The sequence below is a fragment of the Aethalodelphis obliquidens genome, unplaced genomic scaffold (assembly GCF_003676395.1).
Source record: "Aethalodelphis obliquidens isolate GAN/ISIS:26980383/991018 unplaced genomic scaffold, ASM367639v1 scaffold28, whole genome shotgun sequence".
NCBI classification, from domain to species: Eukaryota; Metazoa; Chordata; class Mammalia; order Artiodactyla; family Delphinidae; genus Aethalodelphis; species Aethalodelphis obliquidens.
Genome location: NW_020837972.1, coordinates 7,482,115 through 7,492,161, shown reverse-complemented (window position 1 = coordinate 7,492,161; position 10,047 = coordinate 7,482,115). Strand labels below are relative to the sequence as shown.

Here is a 10,047-nt window from a genome sequence, read left to right as displayed (position 1 = left end):
GATGAGGACTCCTGGGTCCACTTTGTCCCTGTCATCACACTGTCGACAGCGGGAGCTGCACTGCCCACTGAAGAGGGTATTCTTCCCATCCCCCACCCTCAGCCCTCCTCACCTACCTTCGTCCAAAGTCATCCTCACGCACAGACCTTGAGAGCAGTTTAAGAAGACCTTTACCTAAGGCAGGGGTTCGTGCATCAGAATCCCCGGAGAGCTTGTGAAAATCCAGCCCGCTGGGTCCCACCCCTAGCGTTTGTGATCCAGCACGTGTGAGATGAAGCTGAAGGACCTGAAGTTCTAACAAGTTCCCAGGTGACGCTGGTCCTGGGACCACACTGAGAACAGCTGGCCTAACTTAACCACGGCAATTCCATCTTGCTTTGCTAGTGAGTGATTCAGAGTGGGCCTGAACTGGTGGACCAATGAGATACAAGGAGGGGCGTGGTCTGAGCTAATGGGCGTGAGCAGCTCCTCCCTCTCCTCCCCGCCGCCCTCCGCAAAACCAAGATGCCTCAGTGAGTGGTGGCAGCCACTCTGCGACCATCAGGGGAGTTGGCCTTCAGGGAAGCTGATGCTGTGGACTGCTGAGAGGGAGGATGGAGAGAACCTGGGATCCTAATGTTATCTCAAGCCCACCCAACTTTGTGATTGATGATGATGATGATTGGAATCTGTGAACATCACTTAAGTTTTCTGAAATCAAATTATTCCTGACCCAAGACTTCCACGTGTTAGGGGGGGTGGTATTTAGGCTTAGTTGTAACTCAGGGCTTCCTATTTCTTGTCTTGTACAGGGGTGGTAGGATTCCTATCCAGGCAAAAAGATTTGGGGGAAGCCTTCTGGCCTTTGGTCTACACTGGTTACCTTGATGTGCTCTCTGATCAAGCCTGTGGATCCCCTGGAGGCTGGTAACATCGCTATTTCTGTGCCAAGTATTGGCACAGGGGTCTTCGTTCAGACTGACTACTCGTATTTCAGATCCAGTCTCCCCAGGTGCTCAGGAACCCCAAACCTGTCTCTAGTCCTGGGGTATCTCCCACTACTTCAGCCTCTAACCCTCCAACTGTTCTTCTAAGCCCCTGCCCCCACCCCCTAGGTCCTGTGGAGGAATCTCCTTTCAATAAGCCTTTAGAACCACTGTCGTCCTCTCTTCTCTGTGGGTGGGTGTTACCCTGGAGTTGTGCAAAATGGCAGCCCTGTGATGCTCCCTTCCTCTCTGAACTGCCTACTTCTGTCTCTGACCTTTTCACTACTCGTGAAACATCACCCTTCTCTGTAAAAATGTCAAAGTCCCCATGAAGCCCCTTTTTGTAAATTGCTAAGTACACAGTTCCCGGAGTCTGCTGACTGTTAAAAGTCTTTCTTCTCCGAGTTTCTGCTGACGCGCAGAGGGGGACAGAGGGACTTTGGTCTCATCGTTTGTTGACTCCTCTGGGGGCAGGTGTGGGGAGGATGGGCTGGGCTGGAGGAGAGGGGGTTTCCATTGCCGGGTAGTGGCTGGTTCTCTCTCGATGTATTTAAAATCAAACACGTCTCAAACCACAAAGATTAATTTCCTTTTGAAAACATCCCTCCCCCCTATCTTTTACATGGAACACTCATATTCTTCCTGGTACAGATTTTGATTTAATTTCATGAGAACCAGTAATCCTGACCTTATTATGCTAAGGGAATATTACCCCTCCCTCTCTGCTGGGTCACAAAGACTTCTCACATCAATGGCTCACAGTGAAGGGGCCATGTCCAAGAGGCGTGTGTGTGTGTGTGTGTGTGTGTGTGTGTGTGTGTGTGTGTCTTCCTGGCTACAAGAGGGCAATCTTGTTTGACCAGACCACACTTATTAAGTGCTCAGCACTGGGTCTGCCACATAGTAAGTGCTCAATGAGATGCTATTATTATCATTTGTAGCCAGTTACATTCCTAATATACATTCTTCCCATGTTTTCTTTAGTAGAACCCAGCTCTCATTGCCTAGAATAAAGACACTTCCCAGCCTCTCTCAAACCTAGCCAAGGCCATGTGACTGCACTTAGTTCAATGAACCGTAGGTAGAAGTATTGCATGAGACTTTTTTTTTGGCTGCGCTGTGCAGCTTGTGGGATCTTAGTTCCCCGACCAGGGATCGAACCCAGGCCACAGCAGTGAAAGCGCCGATTCCTAACCATTGGACAGCCAGGGAACACCCTGCATGAGACTTTTAGAAGCCTCAGCCTTTAATTCAGTTCTGACACTAACCCCCGGGGTTCACGCAGACCCAACAGGTTCGGGGTTTCATATCACAAGATGGTCCCCAGCTCAGACGCCAGTCACAAGTGTTGGGTTCACAGGTACTGGGGCATTGATGCTTCTGTGCAACTTGGCTACAAATCAGGGTCTCCCCTGACCCCCTCCTCACATTGGATGATCTGCTATAACAGCTCACAGAACTCAGGGAAACACTTTACGTACTGTTACCGGTTTATTGTTGTTGTCGTTATTTTTGGCTGCATCTCGCGGCATGCAGGATCTTAGTTGCCTGACCAGGGATCGAACCCGCTCCCTCTGCAACAGAAGTGAGGAGTCTTAACCACTGGACTGCCAGGGAAGTCCCAATTACCAGTTTATTATAAAGGATATTATAAAGGGCACAAATGACCAGCCAGAGGAAGGGGTACATAGGTGAGTTCCAGAAGAGTTCCACGTGCAGGAGTTTCTATCCCCGTGGAGTAGGGGTGTACCACCCTCCGGGCTCATGAATATATTCCCAAGTGCAAGGAATGCCAACCCTTTCATTTAGGATTTTCATGGAGATTTCATTACATAGGCACGATTGATTAAATCACTGGCAATAGGTGATTAACTCAACCTCTAGCCCCTCTACCCTCCCCAGAGGTCGTAGAGGTTAGAGGTTCTAACACTCTAATCATGCCTCAGTCTTTCTGGTTCTGGTGAGGACTCCCTGCAGCCCCCAGTCATCAATGGCCTCCTTAACAAACAGAAAGACGCTCTTAATCACTCTGGGGGTTCGAAGGTCTTAGGAGCTCTATGTGAGGAATGGTGACTGAGATCAAATGGTATAACAGAAGAGGCTCTGCTCTCACTCAATTTTACAAGAGTTTAGGAGCTCTATGAAGACCAAATATATATTTCTCATTACATCCCCATATCTCCATAACTATGCCTACTGCTCAGTGGTCTGGTCTGCTCCACAGAGGTGCTCTCTGCCCGTCTCCACCCTGCTCCGTGCCTGCGGAGTACCCCACCCCCACCCCCCATCTCTGCCTGGTGGTTGGGTTCAGCAAGTGGAGAGGCCAGCAGGAGACTGGAGGGTTGGACTGGAGCCAGGCAGAGGTGGAGGTGTGTATTGCCCTTCCCCGCCTCCAGGCTTTGAGTCACCTGTCCTCCCAGGGCAGCCCTTTTCACGGCACTGGTAGCCATCCCAGCCCTCACCCAGCCAGGCCCAGGCCTGCCAAGAGTTCCCCACTGTTACTGGCCCCAGCCCCACCCCGGACACTCCATCCCTTGGGTCTCCCTACATCTGCTCCCACTTTGGTAAAGAGCCCCGGCAGGAAAGCTTGGCTGCATCATTTCATTTGAGAGAGTGCCAGCTGTATCCTGCCAGGACCCTGACCAACTCGCTCAGGGTGTAAAAACGAAGCTGCACAAAAGCGAAGCCTTCATCCCACCCTGTCCTCCAGGCTCTGGTTTCCCATCCCCAGAAAGTGTTCCCAGGCTCCTTTGCATCTCTCCATCCAGAAACATGATTGCCTGGTTTCTGTTAGCTTGTTTGGGATTATCAATAACTTGTGAGTCAAGCCACGCACGTGAGTGGACATGACCCCAATGCCAGGTACCGAGGACACTAGTTCAGCTTGATTTCCCTCTTGTCCCTTTGTATCCTCACAAAAGCCTTGTTTCCAGTGGGTGGTGTCCAGAAGCCACAACTTTCTGGAATTACCCATGTCCTATGTTGAGGCTACAACTGATTGACACTAGTCCAGGAGTGAGTCGGAAGTCCTCCAACGGGGACCAGCTTTAGCAAGACCAAGCACTTCCTGGTCCCATGAATTCAGATGTGCGTAAGCCAATCTGAGAAAAGTTGTAGGACTAGGAATCCCAGCCGGCAGCCTGCACCTGTATTTGGCCCCTCAGCTAATTTTTGGACTCACTCATCTGGGTGGTCTACTTTTCCCCAAGGAAGCCAAGGGTCAATTTTCATGATTCCTAAAAGATGTTGTCGGGACTTCCCTGGTGGTCCAGTGGTTAAGACTCTGCCCTTCAAATGCAGGGGTCGCAGGTTCGACCCCTGGTCGGGGAACTAAGATCCTGTGTGCCACGTGGCACGGCCACAAACAACAAAAACAAACAAAAAAACCAAAGATGTTATAGTTTTGTTCCCATGGGGCTAGTTCATCCTGCGGCTTGGAGCCAGGCTTCTTGGGTTCAAATTCCAGTTCTGTCACTTCCTAGCTGGGAGACAATGGGCAAGTTGCTTAACCTCTCTGTGCCTCAGTTTCCTCATCTGTGAAATGGGGAGAATAACAGACCTTTCCTCATAGGGTTCCTGCAAGGGTTAAAGGAGCAAATAAATGTAAGACACTTATGTAGGGCTTGGCAGGTAGTAGGTGCTCAAAAACTAGCTATTTTCACTAGCTATTTTCACATTTATCCAAATGCCTGCTTTCTGTACACAACTGCAGTTTATCTCACTGAATTCTCACAACAACCCATTCAGGCCCACGTTGTCCCTACTTTACAAATGAGGAACCAGGTTTAAAGTGGTTATGGGACTTGTTCAGAGTCAACAGCAAAGCTTGTAATAGTTTGCCTTCTGGGCAGCACCATCACCTAGCCCTGGGGCGGAAGTGTGACATCCTGGCTAAAGAATTTGTTTGCTCACTTTGATTCACACCCTTGTAAGTCTCTCTGGGCTTTCTGCTTATCAAAACCACAAAACCACATTTTTTAATCCTGTAAACACCTAGAGGGCTGTGTGAGACAGAGTTTCTGCAACTTGCTTGATCCTGAGAAAACTGCCTGAGGTGTTTGTTCAAAGGAGGGATCCTCCGGTATTTCTGCTAAGAAGGCAGATTCAGAAAATGGGGGTGGGGCCTTGGATTTGTTTTTTGTTTGTTTTTTTTGGTGGTGGTGTTTGTTTGTTTGCCCTGGTGACCCGGAGTTCTAAAGATAAGTCAGATTTGGAAACTTTTGCTGCGTGGAATTAGAGTGCCCTCTGCTGTCGATGAAGAGGATGACAATAAAACGGACGAAGGCACTCCCAGGCTGTCTGGTCCCTTCCTCCTTCAGGTGTTTTTCCTGCCTCGAGTCTTTGTTCTTCCCTTCGGGGTCACTATGTGCCCAGATCAGAGCTGGGCAGGGCCAAGGGGAGTAAAAGGAAGGCCAAGGCTCTCCATGATCTCACAGAATTTACAATCTAATTGAACTGACAAGACATCTTCAGGAAATCATGAGAAATGCATTCAGAAACACTGGATGGGGCTCCATCCGGCAACTATTTCCTGAGCATGAGCTGTGTCTGGAGCTCCACTAGCATAGGTAATAGCACTTGGGAGCCCTGGGCGCCCAGGGATAGAGATACCATGGTTCTTGCCATCTGTGGCTCACAGCCAGGTGGGGGTCCAGGGACAAACACCTGAGATGGGGGACAGAACTGTGGGCATCACGATAGCCTGGGGAATCTGGCTCATTGGGGGGGTGGGGAGGAGGTACCATTCAAATAAAAATAATGTTATTGTTTTTCTATTTTATATCTATGAAAATAAATATTCATGTTAAACTATTCAAATAATACAGACAAGGATAGTCAAGAAAGTAAAAATCACCTGAAATCTTACCACCTAGCAATAACTGCAAATATACCTTTGAAGATCATCTTTCCACATGGCTCACTGTGGTTTATACTGATACACGTATACACACCCAGTCATTTCATTATACATGCAATATTTTGTCAAGGTTTCTTTTCTTTCTTTCTTTTTTTTAAGCTTGGGAAGGTCCATTGTTTTTTAGTGTTTTTTAAATTAATATATCTATTTATTTATTTAGGCTGCGCCGGGTCTTAGTTGCGGTATCTTTAGTTGTGCCATGTGGACTTCTTAGTTGCAGCACGCATGAGGGATCTATTTCCCCGACCAGGGATCGAACCTGGGCCCCCTGCATTGGGAGCATGGAGTCTTACCCACTGGACCACCGGGGAAGTCCCCTTTTCTTTTTTATTAAGATCTTTACTGAGATATAATACATACGCCATATGGCACCCATTTAAAGTGTCAGTTCAATGGTTTTAGTATATTATCATAGTTGGGCAACCATCATCATAAACTAATTTTTTCCCAATTTTATTGAGATATAGTTGACTTATAACATCGTATTAGTTTAAGGTGTACAACATGATTTGATATACGTCCATATATACTGTGAAATGATTACCACAATAAGTTTAGTTAATATCTATTACCTTGTAGATATTGTAGAGTTACAATTTTTTTGAGGTTTCTTTTATTTCTCTTCCTCTCCTCCTGCTATTGTTTTTGTTTTTCTTTATGCATTCCTCTCTGCCAAAGAGAACTGATATTGACAGCTTGGAGTATGTCCTTTCACATCTTTCTCAAACACATACATACAACCACACTTATTGTTGATCTGCAGAGAACACTATTCAGTTCTCTGCCCTTTGATGCAAGGAGTGTGCACACTTTGGGCTTCACCCCAGATCTACTAAAGGAACCCTTTGAGTGTGGAGTCAGGAATCTGAGTTTCTAATCCTCAACCCAAGGCTTTCTGTTGCTGCTGGTCCTGCTCCAGTGAGTTAGGGAAGGGTGGCTAGTGAAGGTTCATGTTGCTGTGAGAAGGAGAAGGGATCAGGAGGAGACCCAGGAGGATCTTGAGGTTCACAGGTGAGGGTCTCCAGAAAAACAGCTTGTGCAAAAGTCATAGATGGGACACAGTTTCAGGTATGCTCTGGAGATGGCAAATAGTGTGACTGGATAGACAGTAGGCGGGGCTTAAGAGTCAAATAAAGTGGGTGGCAGGGACTCTTATGTGGAGAACTTTTGCAAACGAAGAAAACTCAGCCTGGGTAATGGGAGTGGAACGGCTGTTTTAGTAATCAGGTAATGATTATCATTCAGTAGTGGGGAGTGCTTACAATGTGCCAGGCACAGTGCTTTCTGTGTATTACTTCATTAATCCTCCTAACAAATCATGAGGCAGATAGCATTTTCATTATCATTGTACAGAAGAGCAAACGGAGGCACAGAGAGGTTAAGCAAGTTGCCCAAGGTCACAAAGCTGGTAAATGTCAGAGCCAGGCTCAAACCCAGGCAGTCTGGCTTTTAATCACTTTTATTCCCTCAGCACCTCAGTCTCCTCATCTGTAAAACCGACACAAAGGTGACAAGTCCAATGAGCAGAGTTACGCTTAACCAGAACAACAAAACAACGATGACAACAAAATAATAGTAACAAGTATTTAGTGAGAGTGAACTGCCTCACCGAAAGAGGTAGTGTGGAATAGTGGTCAAGGGCTTGGATTCTGGCATCAGGGAGATCGGGATTCAAATCCTAGCTCTGCCAAGCACTAGCTGAGCAGTTTACATAGCCTCCTAGAGCCTCAGTTTCCTCATCTGTAAAATGGGGATAAAAGTACCTACCTCATGAGGCTGTTGAGATGTTAAATGAGAAAAAGCATGAAAATTGCATATACCAGCGACTGCTCAATAAATGTTAAACGGTTAAAAGGTTAAAGGTAGTGGGGCTGGGAGGAAGAATAGTCCAAGTATGAATACAGGTGGGCCCCAAGGTGGGGGTGGTGGGGTGGTAGGGTTGGCGATTAAATTCCAAGAGAGCCCTGAGATTGGCTGACGGGGTACCCCTCTTGCGCCGCTTCCTAAGGCCAAGGAGAAGACTTGTGCCTTGCCAGAACTTCGGTTTTGCAAACATTTGCTCACTCAGTAGGCGAGAATGGTGATAAAGTTCACAACTACGTTTTACTGAACACCCTCTGTGTCCAAGACCATCCCTTAGGTCCGCAGTTCCCAAACTACGCCTCGAGGTGCCCCTGGGAGCCGCAGAATATTTTCGAGGATTTTTGAAAGGAACACAGCGACATCTGTCGGCCACCTTGCGCTAGCTCAAGGTAGTTTGCAGTTTGAATGTTAGATGATGTCACAACTTTGTGAAGCTGGGTTTATGGCAGTTGTTCTAATAAAAAAAAAAGTGGTATCATGCAAAAATGATTGTGGAACAGGAAATGAAGGTGGTCATGTCCAATCTAATTCCAAAGTTTGAGCAGTTGTGTAGAGCCCAACAAATCTCTGCATTAGGTGTACAAAGTTGTCTCAAGCAACCCTAGGAGATTTACACCTCTGTTTTATAAATAAGTCATGAAAGGCGAACTCAGTGCCTGAGGCCACCCAGTGCGGGGCTGGAGTGTGTTTGCGGGGGGCCCGTGAAACGCACACTAGGTCCTGAGTGATTCTCAAGAAGGCAAAATGCCTCTCCCAACCTCTGAGTCTGTTTAGTTGTGTCCCCTGATTGTGGGGAAGGGCAGGCTGGGGGCTGGAATTGCCGTTTCCATTGTCTGTTGCCAAGTATCAATAACCGACACCCTTCTCATTTTCAGAGGGAGCCCTAGTCGGGGTGGGGTGGGGGGCCAGGACAATAGCCTCTGTGTGTACTGGAGCTGAAGTTGGACCCTGAGGGTCTCTCTCCTTAGACACCCTAGAGGCTCCCCCTGCCCCACACCACTGTTCTCCTCCCAACTAAATCCACCTTCAGTCCCGGAGTCACCAGTTCAGCCACCTGGCTGCCGGGCGGGGGTGGGGGTGGGGGACCCAGGAGTCAAGGAGCCCAAAAGTTGTGCAAAGTACCCAGGCCCCACCCTGTCTGGCTCCGTCTTCTAGAGGAAGGTCTCCGAGGGCAGCTGCAGGCAGCAAGCAGTCTCCTGGACAGGGTAGCAAGGAGGAGAGCCATGAACTGCGAAGGGACAGCATGCAGCATCTTCCCTGTCCTTTAGCTGGACTTGAGAATTCTGCCCCCAGTAGTGAGCTGCCTGACCCCAAAGCTACTTGTGCTAGAGGAGAAGGGAAGCACTGAGAGCAATGTGGGGGGCCCACTTCCTCATGGGGCAACTGCCAGCATCATCCTGTGCAGAGGGCCGGGCTCTGGGAATAACAGTGCCTACTTCATAGAGTGGTTCTGAGCATTTCATACATTACTAAAGCCTGGTGTGGAGCTAAGTATATGTTGGGCAGTGTGCAATGAAATTTATTCATTCCACAAATATTACTGAGCACCTACTAAGTACGGATGAGGCAACGTACTAAACACTGCGAATACAGCAGTGAACAAGACAGACAAAAGCCCTGCCCTGGAGCGGGGGTGGGGGACCCGACACTCTAGCAGAGGCAGACAGACCATAAATAATAAACATCATACGTGTAAGTAAATTACAGAGCAGCGCTGTCCAATAGAGATAGAATGTGAGGCGCGAATGTAATTCAAAAGTTTCCAGTGGCGCCATTATAAGAGTAAAAAGAAACAGGTGAAATTAGGTTTTCTAATTTTAAAGTATTTAGTTTTAAAATTAAAAACTTTCACTCAATAGATCCAAAATATTATCATTTCAGCCAGAGGCATCAGCCACATTTCAAGTGCTCAGTGGCCGCACGGGCCTCACAGCTGCTGAGTGTGTCAGGTGAGTGCAAAAATGAAGAAGCCCCTTTCCCCCTGCTGGACTAGCCTGGCCTGCAGGGAGGGCCTTCTGGCCAACGGCGCCTTCTCCCTTCCACCATTGCCAAGCATGACCCTGCCTCTGCAGACCCCTGAGAGATGCCCCAGCCTGGGGGCAGCCCCTCAGCACCACCCTGCCTACTCCAGGCAATGGTGCACACCCCTTGTTCTGGGAGCTTAGGGCCACCCCAGGGGACAGACAGCAGGAATTTTTGTGCAGGCTCTTACCGGAAGAGGGAAGGGTGGGGGTTAGGGATGAGTTTTTGCCTAGGACTGGCATTAGTAGGAGGTGAGTGAGGGTTGGAACCTGCCTTTAT

The 10,047-nt window shown here is 48.3% G+C and overlaps 2 non-coding genes across 2 annotated transcripts; one reads left to right on the top strand and one right to left on the bottom strand.

Moving 5' to 3' along the window:
• The first annotated feature begins 4,222 nt into the window (after positions 1-4,222).
• Positions 4,223-4,295, top strand: TRNASTOP-UCA (transfer RNA opal suppressor (anticodon UCA)). Its single transcript has one exon. It is a non-coding gene; the product is annotated as a tRNA-Sec (tRNA).
• A 1,826-nt stretch (positions 4,296-6,121) lies between these two features.
• On the bottom strand, positions 6,122-6,194 carry TRNAW-CCA (transfer RNA tryptophan (anticodon CCA)). The gene has a single exon. It is a non-coding gene; the product is annotated as a tRNA-Trp (tRNA).
• Positions 6,195-10,047: the final 3,853 nt, after the last annotated feature.